Raw genomic sequence first — 21044 nt, forward strand, 5'->3', positions numbered from 1 at the left:
GAGTGATAGCACATAGGTAGGGCATTTGCCTTGCGCGCGAAAGACCTGGGTTGGATTCCCAGCATCCCATATGGTCCCCCGAGCACCGCCAGGAGTAATTCCTGAGTGAAGAGCCAGGAGTAACACCTGTGCTCTCCGGGTGTGACCAAAAAACAAAAAAAATGCGACTGGATGCTTTTGAAGAGTAGCAATCACAATTTATTTAAATGAAAATATAACAGATAAAGTAAAAACAAAGAATAAAAATCATAAAATATACCGAGGCAAGATACTCATTGGAGGGAGGGTCTCCAGACAGAGACACTGATGTGAGACCCTGGGCTTCTTCCAGTTGTAACCATGCTAGGTCCTCTGGGAACTTGTCCAATGTTGCCACAGCAGGTGGCCGTGCAGCTGGTACTCGAGAGATCAGTGTTGGCACTTTCCTTGGACACGGAGCCAAGTATGCTTTCAGAGCAGGAGCTAAAGAATCAATAAGAGAAAAGGTCACCAGATGGCTCCTTCCATGGACTCTCCAAAGCTGACCCCAACAAGGAGGCCAGCAGGAAGGGGAGACCATGGGCCCACCTCACGGGGGTTTCCTGTGGAGGCCTCCCCAGAATGGGCTCTCCGGCCTGTGACTCTCCTTTCCCACACCAGCCCCCAGGACACCTCTAGGTGGGCCTTTTCCCATTCCCCTTTTTCTTGTGCATATACACACACCCCTTGGTTCTTACTCGTTTTCTTCTGGTGCTCTGAATCTAGTTCTCTGCCATATGTGTCAGGCCTTGGCATTGAAGCCGGTGCCCTTTGGGGAGTTGACAATCCTTGCCCAATCTCAACTTTCTGCTTAGATGGTGTCTGGCTCTGCTTGGTGCTGGCTGATTCCAGACTTTCTTCAGAGGAACTGGACCCAGAGGATATGTAGAAGATCTTCTTTCTCTCCTGTGGGCTGCTCTGCTGAGGGAGGGTCGGTCTCTCCTGTGGGCTGCTCTGCGGAGGGAGAACCACAAAGGCTCAGCTCCAGAAGCGCAGCTTCCCCTCCCTTCTGAGTGCCTCCCTGCTGGTGGACCTGCATCTACACAGGCCTCCCATAGGAATGAGATTGAAACAATCAAGTTTAGAAAAGTCTTGGCCAAGGAGCACCTCCTAGTGCCAACTCAGTGAGCAGTGACCTGGCCTTGGGGGCTAGATTTGATGACTCACCTGCTAGGAGCAGGCTGCCCTCAAGATGTTCTCACAACACACACACAGACACACGTACATACACAAATACACATACTCACACACACACACACCATCTCCAGTACACACTCAAATTTACTCCCTCCGATAAACACATGCACACACGAGTGTGCACACTCTTCCACACACACAGCTTCTGCGCCATCACTCTCAGGGAGTGATGAAGACTGATCACGGTCAGCAGTGCTCGGGGTGCCCGGGCTAGTTCCTGCTGACCTGAACTAGCGGCTGTCTTCGTGGAGAATTCCGGGGAGTTCTCCAATGGGTCCTCACCCAGTTTCTGAATCTTTTCAGTGTCCTACACTTGGGGGTTTTACAACCACGATTTCTTGGTAAACAGCAAAACATGTTTGCTGTCTATGTGTTTCCACAGTGAACCAAGTAATGAGTATGGGGGCAGTTGGGGAGGCTGCAGAATGTCTGGTTGCATCACAAAGAGAGGTCGGTGATGTCATCGAGCGCATCACAGCGAGGACAGGTCAGCTGTGGCCCTGCAGCAGGGCTTGCTCTCTGCACAGCCCCCTCTGGGCTGCTGCTGCTCTCCCTCTTCCCACAAGTCCTGTCCATGTGGTGAACTCAAGGCCCTGGGGACAGCAGGGAGCAGCCACTTGAAAGAATGTGCTGCTAAAATGTTATTTTCCTTTTTTTTTTAAAATGTGAGTGGACTGCTATTTATTCGGCCACTGATTAACTGACTGAATTGGGCATGAACTCCTCCTTACTCTCTTTTTTTCATTTTTTATCATTGTCTTTATTGAATCACCGTGAGAGCAGTTACAAAGCTTTTGGGTCTAAGTCTCAGTCATACAATGAAACACCCGTACCTTCACCAGTGCCCATTCTCCACTACCGAAATCTCCAATGTACCGCCATCCCACACCCTCCCTCTACCTGTGGGGCAGATGATTTCCACATTACTCTCTCTCTACTTTGATCACATTCAATAGTTCGACACTAGACCCACCATTATTATTTGAGATTTTACCCCAACACTCAGATTTGCTGAAAAGGCAACAGTAGACAATTTGTGATCTATTGCTGGTTATGGATAACATATGATGTCGCGCGGCTGCAGAAGGGCCATGTGGTTTTGAAATCCTGAAATTTTAACACTAATCTGGATGGATTTCTCCCAAAGGCCACTGGGTTTCGAGATTTGCTCCTGAGTGTCTGGGATCATGGCCATTGAGCAGCTTGATTAGGAGCCAGAGAGGGCGTTCATGAGCGATTACTTGGGGTCTTGTTGGGGTGGAGAGGACAGGACCGGCTCTCCCCCCATCCCGCGAGGCCCAACAAATTTTGTCACTGCGGGCCCAAGCCTGACTGTCCAGTGGCCTCTGGAGGATGACGGCTTCCGAGCCGCCAAGAGGGAGCTGGCGGAGTGACAACACCCTTTCTTCCCTGGGGAGGCCTGGCCACAGTAAGGTACTGTGGGGTCCGGACGTACTTCTGCCAATTGCCACTGGGTTTCGAGGTTTGTTTCTGAGTCTCCGGGATCATGGCTATTAAGCAGCTTTATCAGGAGACAGAGAGGCCGTTCGTTGGCGATGACTTGGGGTCTCGATGGGGTGGGGTGGACAGGCCCGGCCTCCACCCCCATCCCGCAAGGCCCTGCATGTCTCGTCACTTGGGGTCCAAACCTGACTGTCCAGTGGCCTCTGAAGGATGGCGGCCACTGCGCCGCCGAGGGGAACAGGCCAAGGCACGAAACCTATTCCCACCTGGATTGGCCCAGCATTGGTAACCTACTGTAGGGACCAGACGCATTTCTGCCAAAAGCCCCTGGGTTTCGAGATTTGTTTCTGAGTCTCTGGGATCATGACCATGAAACAGTTCAATCAGGAACCAGAGAGGCCATGCCTCCAATTATATAGCTGAACTGGAGGTGTTCTGTGGGTGTGTTTCCCACATATCTAACTTTTGGCCGTGTACTTTCTTGGTAAACTTTGCCCAAGTTTTTGGGGTCTGGCCAAACGCACAGCAGGAATTTTTTTATTAGTGAGGTACAGTTGCAGACTTACAAATTTTTGTGCTTGGGTTTCAATTATACAGTGATCAAATACCCATCTCTCCACCAGTGCCCATTTCCCACCACCACGGATCCCAGGATCCCTCCCACCCCCCATTCCTCTCATCCCACCCTGCCATTGTAGCAGGGCATTCCCTTTTGTTCTCACTCTCTTATTGGGTGTTGTGGTTTGCAAAAGAGGCAATGGGTGACAATCATGTTTGGTCTATAGTCTACTTTCAGCATGCTTCTCCCATCCTGGGAGGAATCTCCCAACACCTTTATTTGGTGTTCCCTTCTCTATCTGATCTCCCTTTTCCACTAGCATGTGTGGTTTGCCTCCAAGGCATGGAGGAAAATTCATGGTACTCATCTCGGCCATTCTTGGGTGTTAGTCTCCTATTTTATTACTTTATGTTCCCCAGATGAATGCATTCTTTCTATGTCTATTCCTTTCTTTCTGAGACATTTTTCTTAACATGATATTTTCCATGTAGTACCACTTGTATGGAAATTTCATGACTTCGTCTTTTCTAACAGCTACATAGTACTCCATTGTGTAAATGTGCCAAATTTCTTTGACCAGTCATCTGTTCTCGGGCATTCAGGTTTTTTTCAGATTCTGACTATTGTAAAGTGTGACACAGCAGCAATTTTGGGGTATCTGGAAGTCTGAAGGCGCCATCATGCTGCTGATGCACTCGCCTCACAGGTACAGATTGACCTGCTGGCGGCACCATTCCCCTATCCTTTCTTTTTTAAGTCCAGCAAAAATAGATTATTGTAAGAAATTTGGAGATTGGATATGAAGGGAGAGAAAGTGAAGAATGTGGGTTCATGAGCAAACATGGGCTTCTCCAAAGTAGAAAAAAAGTTGGAAGATAAATACTTGTTCAAGGGAGAACATGGACTTCTCCAGAGTCAAAAAATCTGAAAGCTCAAGAGTGAAAAAATCTGAAAGTTTGTTTTCATGGAAAAAAAAATCCCAAGCAATAATGAGTCTGTTATCAGCAGCATGCCTGAATCTGATGTTGAGTTATTTTGGAATTGCTGCTGCTTAAAGCAATCTTTAATAGCATCAGGGCTGCAGACTTAATATAAAGGATGGTGTGTCCTTTGAGTGCAAGATGCCCAGGTCCATTCCTGGCACCACACGTTCTGTACCATCCGTCAGGAGTGACTTCCAAGACCAGAGATGGAAGTCACCTTGTACACCCCGGGTACCACCTGTGTGATCCCAAATCCCTCCTTTCCCTCAAAGTAAAATAATATGACTAGCACCAAGTACGATTGTGAGAATTGAGGAGGCATAGAACTAGTACTGCAGGTTGGGTGCTTGCCTTGCATGCATCCAGCTTGGGTTCCTTCCCCATTACTGCGTGTGGTCTCAGGAGCCCCTGAGGGTGATCGAGCGTGATCTCTGGCTAAGCTCTAGGCACAGCTAGGTGTACTCCTCCTCCCAAAAAAGATTTTGAAGGTGAAATTGCAATGAATGTAAATAACTTTGTATATAACAAAGTAGCACTGATGGTCACAGGTGCTGTTGGATCAGTTTTATTGATTTTGGGGAGCAAAACGTATTGTAACATACATTTTTTTCCAAAGGAAATATACCTGTGAAAATTAAGAAAGATCATTATCTTACCTTTACCTTTTAGTTTTCCTACACTGAATATTATTTGTACAATTAAAAGATTAAAAGTCACTTGATCGCTTGATCACTTGATACCCCGTTACTCATCGATTTACTTGAGCGGTGCCAGTAACGTCTCCATTCATCCCTGTTGCGTGCTAGCGTAGCCCAGTGGCATCTGCTCCTTCTACGAATATGCAGAGCCTCAAACCGATCATTCAGGGTCTTTTCTGTTTTTCTGTTTTATTAGTGAAGCACCATGAGGTACGGTTGTAGACTTACAAGTTTTTGTGCTTAGGTTTCAGTTATCCAATGATTGAGTACCAATCCCACCACCAGTGCCCATTCTCCACCCCCACCAATCCCAGTATCCCTCCCATCCGAGATCCCCCATCCCACCTGCCTCTGTGGCAGGGCACTCCCTTTTGTTCTAGCTCTCCTTTTGGGTACTGTGGTCTGCAGATGAGACACTGGGTGGCAATCATGTTCGGTCCATAGACTACTTTCAGCAGGCATCTCCCATTCTGGGCAGATCTTCCCAGCACCCTTTATTTGGTGCTCCCTTCTCTATCTGAGTTGCCTTTACCCGTAGAGTGTGCAGCTCCCCTCTCAGCCATGGAGAGAACAACCTGGTATCTATCACAGCTGTTCTTGGGTGTTAGTCTCTTATTTTGTTACTTTATGTTACCCAGATGAATGCAATCTTTCTATGTCTGTCCCTCTCTTTCTGACTCATTTCGCTTAGCATAATATTTTCCATGTAGTACCACTTGTATGTCAATTTCATGACTTGATTTTTTCTTTTTTTTTTTAATTTTTTTTTATTTTATTTATTTATTGAATCACTGTGGGAAAGGTTACAAAGCTTTCAGGTTTATGTCTCAGTCATGCAGATATCAAACACATTTCCCTTTACCAATACTTATTTTTACCATGAAGAACCCCAATAAATCCCCACCCCCCACCCCTCCCCGTCCCTGTGAGGCAGATGAATTCTAGTTAACACTCTATCTGCTTTGATTAGATTCATTGTTCCAATAAAAGATTCACCACTATTATTTAGAGTTTACCCCCCCCCCCCAATCAGACATGCTGAAAAAGCATTGTGAAGTGATTTGCTTTCTACAGCTGGGTTCAAGAATTAAATGTTGGTTTTGGATTTCTGCTATTTTACCTATTGACCCTGGAAGTATTTCTACTGAAAGTCAGATAGTTAAGAAATTGGTTTCTGTGTTCTGGAGTCGTGGCCGTGCTGGAGAGCCACTCGCGGGGGGCAACCGGTGGCCTCGGTAGGGCGTGAAGGGCGGAGCGAAACGCCCCCCTTCCCATGAGGTTTTAGTCGCCCCCACACTCCCAGCTCATACCTGCTGTCCACAAGGCTCCCATGTGGCCGCCATCTTTCTTTCCAGAGAGGAGAGGGCGAATGGGGCAACACCCTTCCCCCTCCGGCAGACTTGATGGCCTGGATCAACGCATAGTCCGTTCACTTTTCTGCTCCAAGCTGCTGGGTTCTGCATTAAGCCCTTGTGCTTCTGGGGCTGTGGCCGTGCTGGGGAGCCGCTCGTGGGGGGCAACTGGTGACCTCGGTAGGGCGTGAAGGACGGACCGCAACGCCCCCCGACCCATGAGGTTTTAGTCGCCCCCACACTCCCGGCTCATACCTTCTGTCCACAAGGCTCCCATGTGGCCGCCATCTTTCTTTCCAGAGAGGAGAGGGAGAATGGGGCAACACCCTTCCCCCTCCGGCAGACTTGATGGCCTGGATCAACGCATAGTCCTTTCACTTTTCTGCTCCAAGCTGCTGGGTTCTGCATTAAGTCCTTGTGTTTCTGGGGCCGTGGATGTGCTGGAGAGCCGCTCGTGGGAGGTGACTGGTGACCTCGGTAGGGCGTGAAGGACGGACTGGAACGTCCCCCTTCCCATGAGGTTTTAGTCGCCCCCACACCCCCAGCTCATACCTGCTGTCCACAAGGCTCCCATGTGGCCGCCATCTTTCTTTCCAGAGGGAGGGGGGCGGAAGGGAGCAACACCCTTTCCCCTCTGGGCAGAAATGATTGCCTGGATTAACACATAGTCCTTTCACTTTTCTGCTCCAAGCTGCTGGGTTCTGCATTAAGCCCTTGTGCTTCTGGGGCTGTGGCCGTGCTGGAGAGCCGCTCGTGGGGGTCAACTGGTGACCTCGGTAGGGCGTGAAGGACGGACCGGAACGCCCCCCTTCCCATGAGGTTTTAGTCGCCCCCACACCCCCGGCTCATACCTGCTGTCCACAAGGCTCCCATGCGGCCTCCATCCTTCTTTCCAGAGAAGAGAGGGCGAATGGGGCAACACCCTTTCCCCTCCGGCAGACTTGATGGCCTGGATTAATGCATAGTCCTTTCACTCTTCTGCTCCAAGCTGCCAGGTTCTGCATTAAGTCCTTGTGCTTCTGGGACTGTGGCCGTGCTGGGGAGCCGCTCGTGGGGGGCAACTGTTGACCTCGGTAGGGCGTGAAGGACGGACCGGAACGCCCCCCTTCTCGTGAGGTTTTAGTCGCCCCCCACACCCCCGGCTCATACCTGCTGTCCACAAGGCTCCCATGCGGCCTCCATCCTTCTTTCCAGAGAAGAGAGGGCGAATGGGGCAACACCCTTTCCCCTCCGGCAGACTTGATGGCCTGGATTAATGCATAGTCCTTTCACTCTTCTGCTCCAAGCTGCCAGGTTCTGCATTAAGTCCTTGTGCTTCTGGGACTGTGGCCGTGCTGGGGAGCCGCTCGTGGGGGGCAACTGTTGACCTCGGTAGGGTGTGAAGGACGGACCGGAACGCCCCCCTTCTCGTGAGGTTTTAGTCGCCCCCCACACCCCCGGCTCATACCTGCTGTCCACAAGGCTCCCATGCGGCCGCCATCCTTCTTTCCAGAGAAGAGAGGGCGAATGGGGCAACACCCTTTCCCCTCTGGGCAGAAATGATGGCCTGGGTTAACGCATCGTCCGTTCACTTTTCTGCTCTAAGCTGCTGGGTTCTGCATTAAGTCCTTGTGTTTCTGGGGCTGTGGCCGTGCTCCAAACTTAACTCTGATTTTCAGGGAGAAAGATTGGGCAGTTTACTTCTCATTGATCACTTTGTATGTAGAGAGATGTTGCGCGGCCGCATAAGCGGCCGCGCGGTTTTGGGAAAAAGTCCTCGTTCCCGCATACTCGAGCTGTGTTTGTAGAGGCTTCTGGTCACCGGGGTTCCATCTGGGGAAGGCGGGATGCGGCACCTACTCCATCTGGAACTTGCCGGTGATCTCGGCTCTTTTTGGAACCTGTTTTTTCTTTTTTTTTTTCCCCTCCGGGATCTGTGGTTCCCGCACCCTCCATGTGTTCCTTCTCTTATGCTGCACGCTTCAAAGATGGCGCTGGGGGGCGGGCTGTGGGCGTGACTTCCGGGATCAGAGGTTACCTGGGAGGTGTAGTCCGGCAGATTTGAGAAAAAGTCCTCGTTCCCGCATACTCGAGCTGTGTTTGTAGAGGCTTCTGGTCACCGGGGTTCCATCTGGGGGAGGCGGGATGCGGCACCTACTCCATCTGGAACTTGCCGGTGATCTCGGCTCTTTTTGGAACCCGTTTTTTCTTTTTTTTTTTTCCCTCCGGGATCTGTGGTTCCCGCACCCTCCATGTGTTCCTTCTCTTAACGACTTGATTTTTTTCTAACTGCTACATAGTACTCCATTGTGTAGATGTACCAAAGTTTCTTTAACCAGTCATCTGTTCTCGGTCACTCAGGTTTTTCCATATTCTAGCTATTATAAACAGTGCTGCAATGAACAAACAAGTGTAGATGTCACTTTGACTATACTTTTTAGCCTCTGCGGGGTATATTCCCAGGAGTGGTATTGTTGGGTCAAATGGGAGCTCAATTTCTAATTTTTTGAGAGTCGTCCATACTGTTTCCCAAAAGGGTTGAACCAGTTGGCATTCCCACCAGCAGTGAAGGAGGGTGCCTTTCTAGCCACATCCGCACCAACACAGGTTGCTTTTGTTCTTTTGAATGTGGGCCAATCTCTGTGGTGTGACATGATATCTCATTGCTGTTTTGGTCTGCATTTCCCTGATGATTAATGATGTAGAGCATTTTCTCATGCGCCTTTTAGCCATTTGGATTTCTTGTGCGAGGGGAGTGTCCTGCCCTCTGGACTCTCCGTGTCCCCGCTCCAGGGCCCCTTTAGTTCCACAGCCTTTGTTTTTGGGTCATACCTGGCACTGCACAGGGGTTTCTCCTGGCTCTGCGCTCAGGAATTACTTCTGGTGGTGCTCAGGGGACCATATGGGATGCTGGGAATCGAACCCGGGTCAGCTGAGTTCTACCCTCTGTGCTATGCTCCAGACCCTATTCTCATTTTTAAAGGGAAATAGAATCCTGAAAGGTTGAGCATGCAGGGCCTTGCTCACACACAATCTGGGTTCAATCTCCAAACGATGTAGGCACCTCTGAATACCGCTGGCTGTGGCCCCAAAATCAAGGGCGGGGGAGAATTCTTCCCTTTCAATCATACTTACCCCACCTGATAGCAGTGAGTAGACCATGTGCCAGGGATAAGGACACTGGCTGGAAAGATGCCGCTGGCCCGAGTTCAGTGTGGCCACAGTAGGGCTGACTCTGCACTGCATGCAGTTCCCTGATGCCCAGCCCCGGGTTGGGTCTTTTCCCTGGTTTCAGTCTGTTTCTTGGGGGATTAAGGCTTAGTTTGGACCTTAGCAGACACTGACCAGGGGCTGTGGGGGTTCGTCTGGTGGTGTGGGGTCTGCCTGAAGCTCTGTCCCCTCCTGCCTCCCGGTCCACAGAGCACCTACTGTGCCACCATGGTCCAGCACTGTGAAGCCCTCGGCCGTTCTGTCCAGGTGGTGAACTTAGATCCCGCGGCTGAGCATTTCAACTATGATGTGATGGCTGGTGAGTCCCGGGCGCAGCCTTCCCTCTCCTTGGGGGCCCTGAGGCAGTGAGTGCTGCCCCCTGCTTCTGGGGAGGCACAGAAGCTGAAAACTTCATTCAGTCTGATTCCTGCTTTCATGGTAGACAGCAGAAGATAGAACATCATGTGTTAGCATCCACTTATTGATGTGCTTGTGACAGTTCCCTTTGTTTCTCTTAATAAAAAGGGAGATGTCATGAGTCTCGCTTTAAATTCTTAGGTCAGAGGGGATTGAACTCAAGTTGGCAGCATGCAAGGCAAGGGCCTTTAGTCTATCTAGCCCTTGTTTTTCCTGATGCTCGGGTGAGTCCTGGCTCTGCACTCAGGAATAACTCCTGGTGGTGCTTGGGGAGACCATATGCATGCCGGGGATTGAACCCTGATCGACAGTGTGCAAGGTGAATCCCCTATCCACTGTACTATCCCTCCTTGCCCTGTCCCTTGCTTCACCTCTTTTATTTTATTTTGCTTTTTGGGTCACACTCAGCAATGCACAGGGGATACTCCTGGTTCATGCACTCAGGAAGTACTCCTGGCTGTGCTCAGTGGACCAAATGGGATGCTGGGAATTGAACCCGGGTTGGGCCGCGTGGAAGGCAAACGCCCTACCCGCTGTGCTATCGCTCCAGCCCCACTTCACTTGTTTTAGAACAGATGTTTTTATATGCACAGTATTCAGAATAATGCAAAAGGTACATGAGAGTGTGCAGGAAAAAGTCATTCCCAATTCTTGCTTCCTCTGAGGCCGAGAATATTTCCTAAGTCTGTAGTGTTATTCCTTAACATCTTTGCACAAAATTAAGTGTGGAGGCCAGGAAGACAGTAGAGCGGTTAGGAGCAAATAATTGGCATACACAGGATGCTGTTTTAATGCCCAGCACTGCAGGGCCTCCTGAGCACTGTTGGGTATAGTTCTCTAGCCTCTAACCCCTTTCCAGGTGATCATCTCATTTTGGGGCACTGGCATTTGGTCTCTGGCCCCTGGGCCTCTGAACACTGCCTGGGAGGCCAAAGAGGGAGAAAAAAATCAGAGTCCAAAGTGCTAACTTAGAGGGATGTAGTGCATGTTTCGGGATGCCCCTGACCACCAGCTGTGGTTCCAAAACCAAAGGAAGAAAGAGGTCAAAATACAGTACAAGAATTGAAGCATTTGGTTTAACTGTTGGGGGTCGCTACTGGCTCTGCTCCTGCAGGGCTTACGTGGGGGTGGAATTTGAACTGGGCCTAAATCCTTCTTGTCTCTTTGGCCTTTTATTTTGTATTGGGGCCGTATCTGGTGGTGCTCAGGGTTTGCTGCTGATACTGCTGTCACTCCAGGGTGTCCTGTACTATCTCTCCAGCCATGCCCCATTTTTTTTTATAAGTACAACTACTAGCCTTCCAAGAGTACTGCCCCTTGTGTTTCTGGTTAAAGTCTACCTGGGAGACTGTAATGCATCATTACTTGAGAGTGGGATTCCCTTGACTACTGTAATTTATTTGTTTTATTTGTTTTCTTTTCTTAATGGGTGGGGTGGGGTTTGGGCCACAACCAGCTGTGTTCAGCACGTCTGGCTCTGTGCTCCTGGATCACTCCTGGTGAAGCTGAGGAACTATATGAGGTGCCAAGGATTGAACGTGGGTTGTCCACATGCAAGGCAAGCGCCTTACCCACTGTTCTATTCCTCAGGCCCCTGTTTAGGGTCTTTTGTTTTTGTTTTTTGTTTTTTCTTTCTAGCCCCTGTTCAGTTTCTGTGGATACTGTCACAGTTGTAATTACTAATGAATGTAAATATTTTGGAATGGGCACTCATTTCTTGTTTATTCTTTGCAGACATCCAGGAACTGATCGAGGTGGATGATGTGATGGAGGATGGCTCCCTGAGCTTCGGTCTCAATGGAGGACTGGTGTTTTGCATGGAGTACTTTGCCAATAACTTTGAGTGGCTGGAGAACTGCCTTGGCCATGTCAAGGATGACTACATCCTTTTTGACTGTCCAGGTAGCTCAGTAATTAGATTGTCACCTTCCCTGAGTTGTGCAGTTCTGTCCTTGGTGGGAGAAAGTGAAATTAGCATCTCATTTACTTTTACCCCAGATTCTTGGACAATGGACAGTCATCCCATGAGGGGCTGTGGAATGTCTGTTTGTTTTCTTCTGTTTGGGGGCCAAATCCAGAGGTGCTAGAGGCTGGGGCTGTTCCTAACTGTTATCAGGAGGTTGCTCCCAGCCCTGCTTGGGGGACCAAAGCATGCTGGGAACTGAGCCCAGGCTTTCTGCATGCAGAGTATATGCTCAGTCTATTGTTTCTTGGGTACCAGGTCATGCAGCATTTTTTTTTTTTTGCTTTACAGGTCACACCTGGTGATACTCAGGAATTACTCCTGACTTTGCACTCAGGAATCACTCCTGGCAGTGCTCAGGGGAGCATATGGGATGCTGGGAATCGAACCCGGGTCGGCCGTGTGGAACGCAAATGCCCTACCTGCTGTGCTATCACTCCAGCTTCGGTTATGCAGCTCTTGAAAGGTTTGCTTTAGAGCTAGAGAGACAGCAGGATGGGTAGGATGCTGCGGCAGACAGAGGTTCAGTCCTTGGCACCATATATGGGTCAATGAATACTAGTAGGTATGGGCCAAAACCAAGATTTTTTGTTTGTTTGTGTTTTAGGGCCATAGTACAGCAGCTAAAGCCCTTGCCTTACTTTCTGCCAGCCCAAGTTTGGATCCCTGGTACCACATAGGATCCCCCAAGCACTGCCAGGAGTTATTTTTAGTATAGAGTCACGAATCCTCCCAGAATACCAGTGGGTTTGGCCCAAAGTTCCTCCCCTCACACTAAGAGAATAAAAATTTGTTTTAAAATCTGTCATTGTCGGGGCTGAATCACTGCGATAGCACAGCGGGTGGGGCGTTTGCCTTGCACGTGCCCGACCCAGGTTCGAATCCCAGCTTCCCATATGGTCCCCTGAGCACCGCCAGGAGTGGTTCCTGAGTGCAGAGCCAGGAATAAACCCTGAGCATCTCTGGGTGTGACCCAAAATGCAAAAATAGTTAATAAATAAATAAGTAAATGAAATCCCTGTGACTGTCCTCTAGTTGTTCATTGATTTGCTTGAGCAGGCCCAGTAACTTCCCCATTGTGAGACTTGTTGTTACTGTGTTCGTCATATCGAATACGTCACAGGTAGCTTAACAGTCTTTGCCATGTGGGCAATATACTCTCGGTAGCTTGCTGGGCTATCCGAGAGGGGCAGAGGAGTTGAACCTGTTTTGCTGGGCCGGCTGTGAGCATGGCAAATGCCCTTACCGCTGTGCTATCACTGCAGCCCGTTTTAAAATCATTTTTAATAATTTTCGTGCAACCAGCCAACATGGCCGACTGGAGTTTGATTCCTCCACCCCTCTTGGAGAGCCCGGCAGGCTACCGAAGAGTATCTCGCCTGCACAGCAGAGCCTGGCAAGCTCCTCGTGACATATTCCATATGCCAAATACAGTATCAATTGTCACAATGGAGATGTTACTGGGCCTGCTCGAGCAAATCGATGAACAACAGGAGAACAGTGATGATGATGATGACAGTATATTTTCTTTGTATGCCCCTTTTACGTACATGTGCACCCAGAGTTGCTTAAAAAATTCCGGGGGGTGCCAGGGGAGCAGGTGTGATAGAACAATGGGTCGGGCGTTTGCCTTGCATGCGGCTGACCTGGAACCCATGCATCCCATATGGTCCCCCCAGCACTGCCAGGATTAATTCGTGAGTGCAGAGCCAGGAGTAACCCCTGCGCATCACCAGGTGTGACCCAAAATGAAAAAAAAATATTGGGGGACCCAGAGAGATACTACAGTAGGTAGGGCACTTGCCTTGAACACAGCTAAGGCGATCCCTGCTATCCTATATGGTTCCTGGAGCCTGCCACGAGTCATCCATGGGCACAGAGCCAGGAATATGCCCTGAGCACTATCAGGTAGTTCCTCCCCACCCCCCCCCCAAAAAAAAACAAAAATTGAATATAGTTTAGGGGCTAGAGATATAGTGGGCTGGGGACATGCTTTACATGTAGTGGGCCTTGCATGTAGTAGGCTTTGCATGTAGGACTCTGAGTAGCTTCGAGCCCTCCCAGCAGTTTCGGAGAGACCCTCAAGCATCCCCACGTGCGGCTTAAAACAAGCAAAATTGGATATATTACTTGCAGGGATTGACTTCCTTTAAAAAAGTTTTGGGGGGACCATGGGTGCCGTATCTGATGATACTCAGGGGTTACTCCTAGCTCCTGTGCTCAGGAATTACTCCTGGCTGTGCTCAAGGGACCCTATGGGATCGAACCCAGGTTGGCTGTGTGCAAGGCAAGTTGCCACCCTCTATATTATCTCTCAAGCCCCCAAAGACAGTTTCTGGGAAAAGTTTTTTCCCATAATTGAGGGTTGAATGTATTTCATGCTTATAATAGGCTTGTGTTCTTGTAGGTCAGATTGAGTTGTACACACACCTGCCCGTGATGAAACAGCTGGTTCAGCAGCTGGAACAGTGGGAGTTACGAGTCTGTGGAGTGTTTCTTGTTGATTCTCAATTCATGGTGTAGTCGTTCAAGGTTTGAAACTATACCTGTCCTTGATTTTTCAGTCTCCGGCACAAGCAGAGTACAAATACCTTTAGTCATAATCATATAATTCTTAACAGTTCATGAACTATACGCAGGAGTGACTTAGAACTTATGTTTGTTAAATTAATATGCCAAGAAGATGGCTCCAGTGGCAGAGCACAGAGCTGGTATATTCGAGGCCCTGAGTTTGCCCCTTGTGCAGTTCTAGTGGTCCCCAACTCTCAGCTGTCGCCTTCAGGAGTTGTCCTAGGGCAGTGTCAGAAGTAAGTCCCAAGCACCACTGTGTGTGGCTCCAAAACTAGAAAAATAAAAAGCTGGATGCTAGAGAGATAGTACAGTGGGTAGAGCTCTTGCCTTGCATGTGGCCAACCTGGGTGTCATTCCTGCCATACTGCCACTGGGCCCCCATAGCCGCTCCAGGAGTGATCCTTGACCACAAAGCTCGGAGTACTACTGGGTATTCCCCAAAATTGAAAGGGAGGGCGTTTGGTTCCGTCTCCAGCACCCATATGGTTCCCAAAGCTGGTCAGGAGTAACTCCTTAGTGCAGAAGCCGAAGTGACCCACTAGTTATATCAGGGGATTGTGTGACCCAGAAACGAAAAAGGAAATACCCATCAGGTGAGGTGGAGAGGGAGCATGAGAGAAGATAACGTTAAAGGGTCAGAAATAGTATAGGGCTTCCCAAAAATAAATAAATAAGTAAATTTTAAATATGGGGGCTGGAGTGATAATACAGCCGGTAGGGCCTTGCACACAGCCAATCCGGGTTCGTTTCCTAGCATCACCTAAGCACCACCAGTAGTAATTCCTGAGTGCAGAGCCAGGAGTAACCCCTGTGCATTGCCAGGTATTACCACCCTTCCCTTCTCAAAAAAAATAGTAAAGGGCTTAAGGAGCTCGCCTTGATGTGGCCCACCTGCTTTTAATCTCTGTCACTACATGTTTCCTCAGTGCTGAACTCAACCCCAGCTACCTCCTGAACACTTTAAAATATTGTTGAGTGGAGAAGTGTGGTCACTGTCGATCGCGTTTCTCCTTCCCACCTCACCTTTAGAATCCTAAGGTCAGCTATTGGCCCAGCAGTCTTCTGTTAGGCCCAGCCTGGCAGTGCTCAGGGCTCACTACTGGCGCTGTGCTGAGGAATCACTTAGGTAGTGCTCTGGGAACCCTATGGAGTGCTGGGCTAGAACCTGGGCTGACCAGGCGCAAGGCAAGCGCCTTAAAGCCTGGACTCTTGCTCGGGCCCCAATCTTAGCGTTTCTCCTATTTAGGTGGGTTTTGTTCCAGTGGGGATCAGAAACCTTTTGTTTGGACACTGTTGGTGACAACTGATTCATCGTCCCTTTTCTGCGTCCTCTTTCAGTTTATTTCTGGCATCTTGGCAGCCTTGAGTGCTATGGTATCTCTAGAAATCCGGCAAGTTAACATCATGACAAAAATGGACCTGCTGAGTAAAAGAGCTACAAAGGAAATTGAGAAGTAAGTTCACAATAATTAATGTCACATTTGCAGTGCTGAAACTTTTTTGTTTCACTTCGATTGTCAGTCTACAAATTTAGTGTTTAGAATTCTTTCTTTCACCAGTCTCTCATGTTTAAAGGTTTCTAGATCCAGACATGTATTCTTTATTAGATCATTCTACAAGTAACTTCAGAAGCAAAAAATTCAATAAATTGACTAATGCCATATGTGGGCTGGTAAGACTTTGTATTTTTACAATTTTTGGTGGTTGAGGGTGCGGGCCTCCTGTGCTGGGGGGCCTAGGGGCCGCCCTGATTATTGGCCCACCAGGCTAGTAGTGGTCATTGCTAGGGCCCAGAGGGCCGTACCAGCAGTTTTGGTTCCTTCCTGGCTGTACCCAGCAATGCTTAGGATGCCATCTGGTGCCAAGAATCAAGCGCTGTGCTAATCCCTGGGCTGATGAGTTTTGCAAGTGTTTGGGGTGTTTGTGGGTTGTTTTTAAAGTTTGGGGACCACACCCGGTGGTGCTCAGGGGCTGTTTCTCCCCTGTGCCTGGTGGACCATATGTGGTGCTGGGTGTTCAAACTGAGGTGTGCGGGGTGTAGGCCATTTGTAACCCCTGTCGTAGCTCTTCATCCCCTCCCGCGAACCCCCCAGACCCATATTTTTCTTAATCGTCTTATCACATGCTTACACACCCCAGGCACTGGCCACCATAAGGACAGCACAGACCAGCACATGTCTTTTTTTTTTCTTTTTTTATGTTTTTTTTCCCCCTTATTTTATTTTATTTTTTTTTACAGTTGTAGATTTACAATTTTTTGTGCTTTGGTTTCAATTATACAATGATCAGATACCCATCCCTCCACCAGTGCCCATTTTCCACCACCATGGATAATATCCGCCCACTCCCATCGCCCCATCCCCCCCGCCTCTGTGGCAGGGCAATCCCCTGCCACACATGTCTTTTTAGGGGAGCAGCATGTTGGGAGCGGTTGGCTGTCTGCTTTGAAGTTAGTATAGAAGTACGGAGAGAGCTCAGTGGGCAGCACCACAGATTTTGCACACAAGGGGCCCAGGGTTATCTCTGGCACCATATGGTCGCCACCAGCGTTGTCTGGATGTGGCCTCCCCTCACCTCTGAAAAAAGTTGTCATTGGTTGTAGCAGAGAGGGCAGGAGGCCACACTGACCAGTGGTCAGAGTTTATTCTTGGCTGTGCCTCCAGAAATCATTCCTGGTGGGCTCAGGGAGCATACGGGATGCAGGGGATCGAACCCGGGTTCATCCCTTGCCTACGTGCAAGGCAAGCGCCCACCTTGGTGTACTAGCTCTCTCGTCCCACAGCAGAGAAATTCTGCAATGTCTTTTTTTCCTGGCCACTTGGCACATCAGAATTGCCTGTACCCTTTTGAAATTTTCAGTGGTGGTTGAATGCAGATCAATTACTTTAAAAGAAGTCTCAGTTTCTGGTCGGGGCAGGAGAGATAGCACAGCAGGTAGGGCGTTTGCGTTGCATGGGTCCGAGCCGGGTTTGATTCCTAGCATCCCATAAGTCCCCTGAGAACCACCAGGAGTTATTCCTGAGTACATGAACCAGGAGTAACCCCTGTGCATCACCAGGTATAACCCAAAAATAAAAAAAAAAGTCTTTAGTTAAGTAATGTTGTAATGTTACTAGTGTTCCAGTAGGTCAGAGGTCATAAAAAAATTAATGCTGATTTGCTGTTGTTCTGTCTGCTCCTCCCTGCACAGGCATAGATGGTATTAATTAGACTACCAATGTTCACCCTCAAGCGTCAGTTGAATGACCTTTCTGAAATCTCTAATTTGTAGATTGATGACTACAGGATGGTCCGATTTTTGCCTTACGATCACTCAGATGAAGAAAGCATGAACATTGTATTACAGCATATTGATTTTGCCATTCAGTACGGAGAAGACTTGGAATTCAAAGAACCCAAGGTAATTTCTGACGATTTAGATCTGCCGAGGGCTGGAGCGATAGCACAGCGGGTAGGGCGTTCGCCTTACAAGCGGCCAACATGGCCGACCCGAGTTCGATTCCTCCGCCCCTCTCGGAGAGCCCGGCAAGCTACCGAGAGTGTTCGATATGCCAGACACAGTAACAACAAAGTCTCCAATGGAGAAGTTACTGGGCCCGCTCGAGCAAATCGACGATCAACGGGAGGGCCTTTACCTTTTGCCTTTTAGATTTGCCAGGGCCAGAGAACGGCGCAGAGGGAAAGACCATTCTCTGCCTCCCCTGGGCTGATGCTGGGTCAGTTCCCCGTTTCATGTCTGGTCCCTGAGCACAGAGCCAGGATTGCCCTGAACACCTCTGCCCTCCTGTTTGATCTAAGCAGCTCCTTGAGTTAAAGTCTCAGGGGCAGCAAGAACCTGGCCCGTCCTGGCTGATCTCTGGGTGTGGCTCAGGAACTGAAAACCAAAAAAAACAAAGAGTAACCAAAACCCTGGTTGTGCATTTGCTGGCTTTTATGCTCCAGAACCTGATGGTGCTTTGTGCCCCCTGTTCAGGGTGGTGCCCCACCCCCTGTGCTGTCTCATTCGCCCCAATTTTGTTCATGAATATCTATCAGCACTACCTCTGGGTATTATAGATCATTGCCTGAACAGTAGGTAAATACATACTGTGTCTGTGGAGAAATTAACATATTTTCTATTTTGTGTTTTATTTATATCAGGAACATGAAGAAGAATCATCTTCTATGTTAGATGAATATTTTCAAGAATGCCAGAACAAATGAGAAGTTTGTTACGATGCAACTGGATGCGGGGCTGGAGTGATAGCACAGTAGGTAGGGTGTTTGCCTTGCACGCAGCAGACCTGGGTTCGATTACCAACATCCCATATGGTCCACCAAGCGCCGCCAGGAGTAATTCCTGAGTGAAGAGGCAGGAGTAACACCTGTGCTCTCTATGTGTGACCCAAAAACCAAAAAGAGAAAAAGAAAAAAAATGCAACTGGATGATTGTGAAGAGTAGCCATCACAATTTATTTAAATGAAAATATAACAGATAAAGTAAAAACAAAGAATAAAAATCATAAAATATACCGAGGCAAGATACTCATTGGTGGGAGGGTCTCCAGACAGAGACACTGATGTGAGACCCTGGGCTTCTTCCAGTTGTAACCATGCTAGGTCCTCTGGGAACTGGTCCAATGTTGCCACAGCGGGTGGCCGTGCAGCTGGTACTGGAGAGATCATTGACGGCGCTGTCCTTCGACACGGAGCCAAGTATGCTTTCAGAGCTGGAGCTAAAGAATCAATAAGAGAAAAGGTCACCCAGAGGGCTCCTTCCATGGATTCTCCAAAGCTGACCCCAAAAGGGAGCCCAGCAGGAAGGGGAGACCATGGGCCCACCTCACGGGGATTTCCTGTGGAGGCCTCCCCAGAATAGGCTCTCCGGCCTGTGACTCTCCTTTCCCACACCAGCGCCCAGGACACCTCTAGGTGGGCCTTTTCGCATTCCCCATTTACTTGTGCATATACACACACCCCTTGGTTCTTACCCGTTTTATTCTGGCGCTCTGAGTCTCGTTCTCTGCCATATGTGTAAGGCCAAGGCACTGAACGCGGTGCTCTTTGGGGAGTTGACACTCCTTGGCCAATCTCAACTTTCTGCTTAGATGGTGTCTGGCTCTGCTTGTTGCTGGCTGATTCCAGACTTTCTTCAGAGGAACTGGACCCAGAGGATATGTAGAAGATCTTCTTTCTCTCCTGTGGGCTGCTCTGCGGAGGGAGAACCACAAAGGCTCAGCTCCAGAAGCGCTGCTTCCCCCTCCCTTCTGAGTTCCTCCCTGCTGGTGGACCTGCATCTACACAGACCTCCCATAGGAATGAGACTGAAACAATCAAGTTTAGAAAAGTCTTGGCCCAAGAGCACCTCCTAGTGCCAACTCAGTGAGCAGTGACCTGGCCTTGGGGGCTAGATTTGATGACTCACCTGGTAGGAGAGGCTGCCCTCAAGATGATCTCACAACACACACACAGACACACGTACATACACAAATACACATACTCACACACACACACAGCATCTCCAGTACACACTCAAATTTACGCCCTCCGATAAACACGTTCACACATGGGTGTGCACACTCTTCCACATACACAGCTTCTGCGCCATCACACTCAGGGAGGTGATGAAGACTGATCACGGTCATCAGTGCTGGGCTGCCCGGGCCAGTTCCTGCTGACCTGAACTAGCGACTGTCTTCGTGAAGCATTCCGGGGAGTTCTCCAATGAGTCCTCACCCAGTTTCTGAATCTTTTCAGTGTCCTACACTTGGGGGTTTTACAACCACGATTTCTTGGTAAACAGCAAAACATGTTTGCTGTCTATGCGTTTCCGCAGTGAACCAAGTAATGAGTATGGGGCAGTTGGGGAGGCTGCAGAATGTCTGGTTGCATCACAAAGAGAGGTCGGTGATGTCACCGAGCGCATCACAGCGAGGACAGGTCAGCTGTGGCCCTGCAGCAGGGCTTGCTCTCTGTGCAGCCCCTCTGGGCTGCTGCTGCTCTCCCTGTTCCCACAAGTCCTGTCCATGTGGTGAACTCAAGGCCCTGGGGAGAGCAGGGAGCAGCCACTTGAAAGAATGTGCTGCTAAAATGTTATTTTCCTTTTTTTTTTAAAATGTGAGTGGACTGCTATTTATTCGGCCACTGATTAGCTGACTGAATTGGGCATGAACTCCTCATTACACTATTTTTTTTCATTTTTTATCATTGTCTTTATTGAATCACCGTGAGAGCAGTTACAAAGTTTCGGTTCTATGTCGGGTCTAAGTCTCAGTCATGCAATGAAACACCCGTACCTTCACTAGTGCCCACTCTCCACTACCAAAATCCCCAATATACCCCCATCCCACACCCTCCCTATACCTGTGGGGCAGATGATTTCCACATTACTCTCTCTCTCTACTTTGATCACATTACTCTCTCTCTCTACTTTGATCACTTTGACCCAGCAATACCACTCCTGGGAATATATCCCAGAGAGGCAAAAATGTATAGTCGAAGTGACATCTGCACTTGTTTGTTCATTGCAGCACTCTTTACAATAGCCAGAAACTGGAAGAAACCTGAATGCCCAAGAACAGATGACTGGTTAAAGAAACTTTGGTACATCTACACAATGGAGTACTATGTAGCTGTTAGAAAAGATGAAGTCAT

The 21044-nt window shown here is 49.0% G+C and overlaps 1 pseudogene; it reads left to right on the plus strand.

Annotated features, from left to right (window-relative positions):
- Positions 1–339: 339 nt before the first annotated feature.
- LOC130019037 (GPN-loop GTPase 3-like) lies at positions 340–18614 on the plus strand (annotated as a pseudogene).
- Positions 18615–21044: the final 2430 nt, after the last annotated feature.

This window comes from Sorex fumeus, unplaced genomic scaffold (genome assembly GCF_029834395.1).
Source record: "Sorex fumeus unplaced genomic scaffold, SorFum_2.1 ptg000400l, whole genome shotgun sequence".
NCBI classification, from domain to species: domain Eukaryota; kingdom Metazoa; phylum Chordata; class Mammalia; order Eulipotyphla; family Soricidae; genus Sorex; species Sorex fumeus.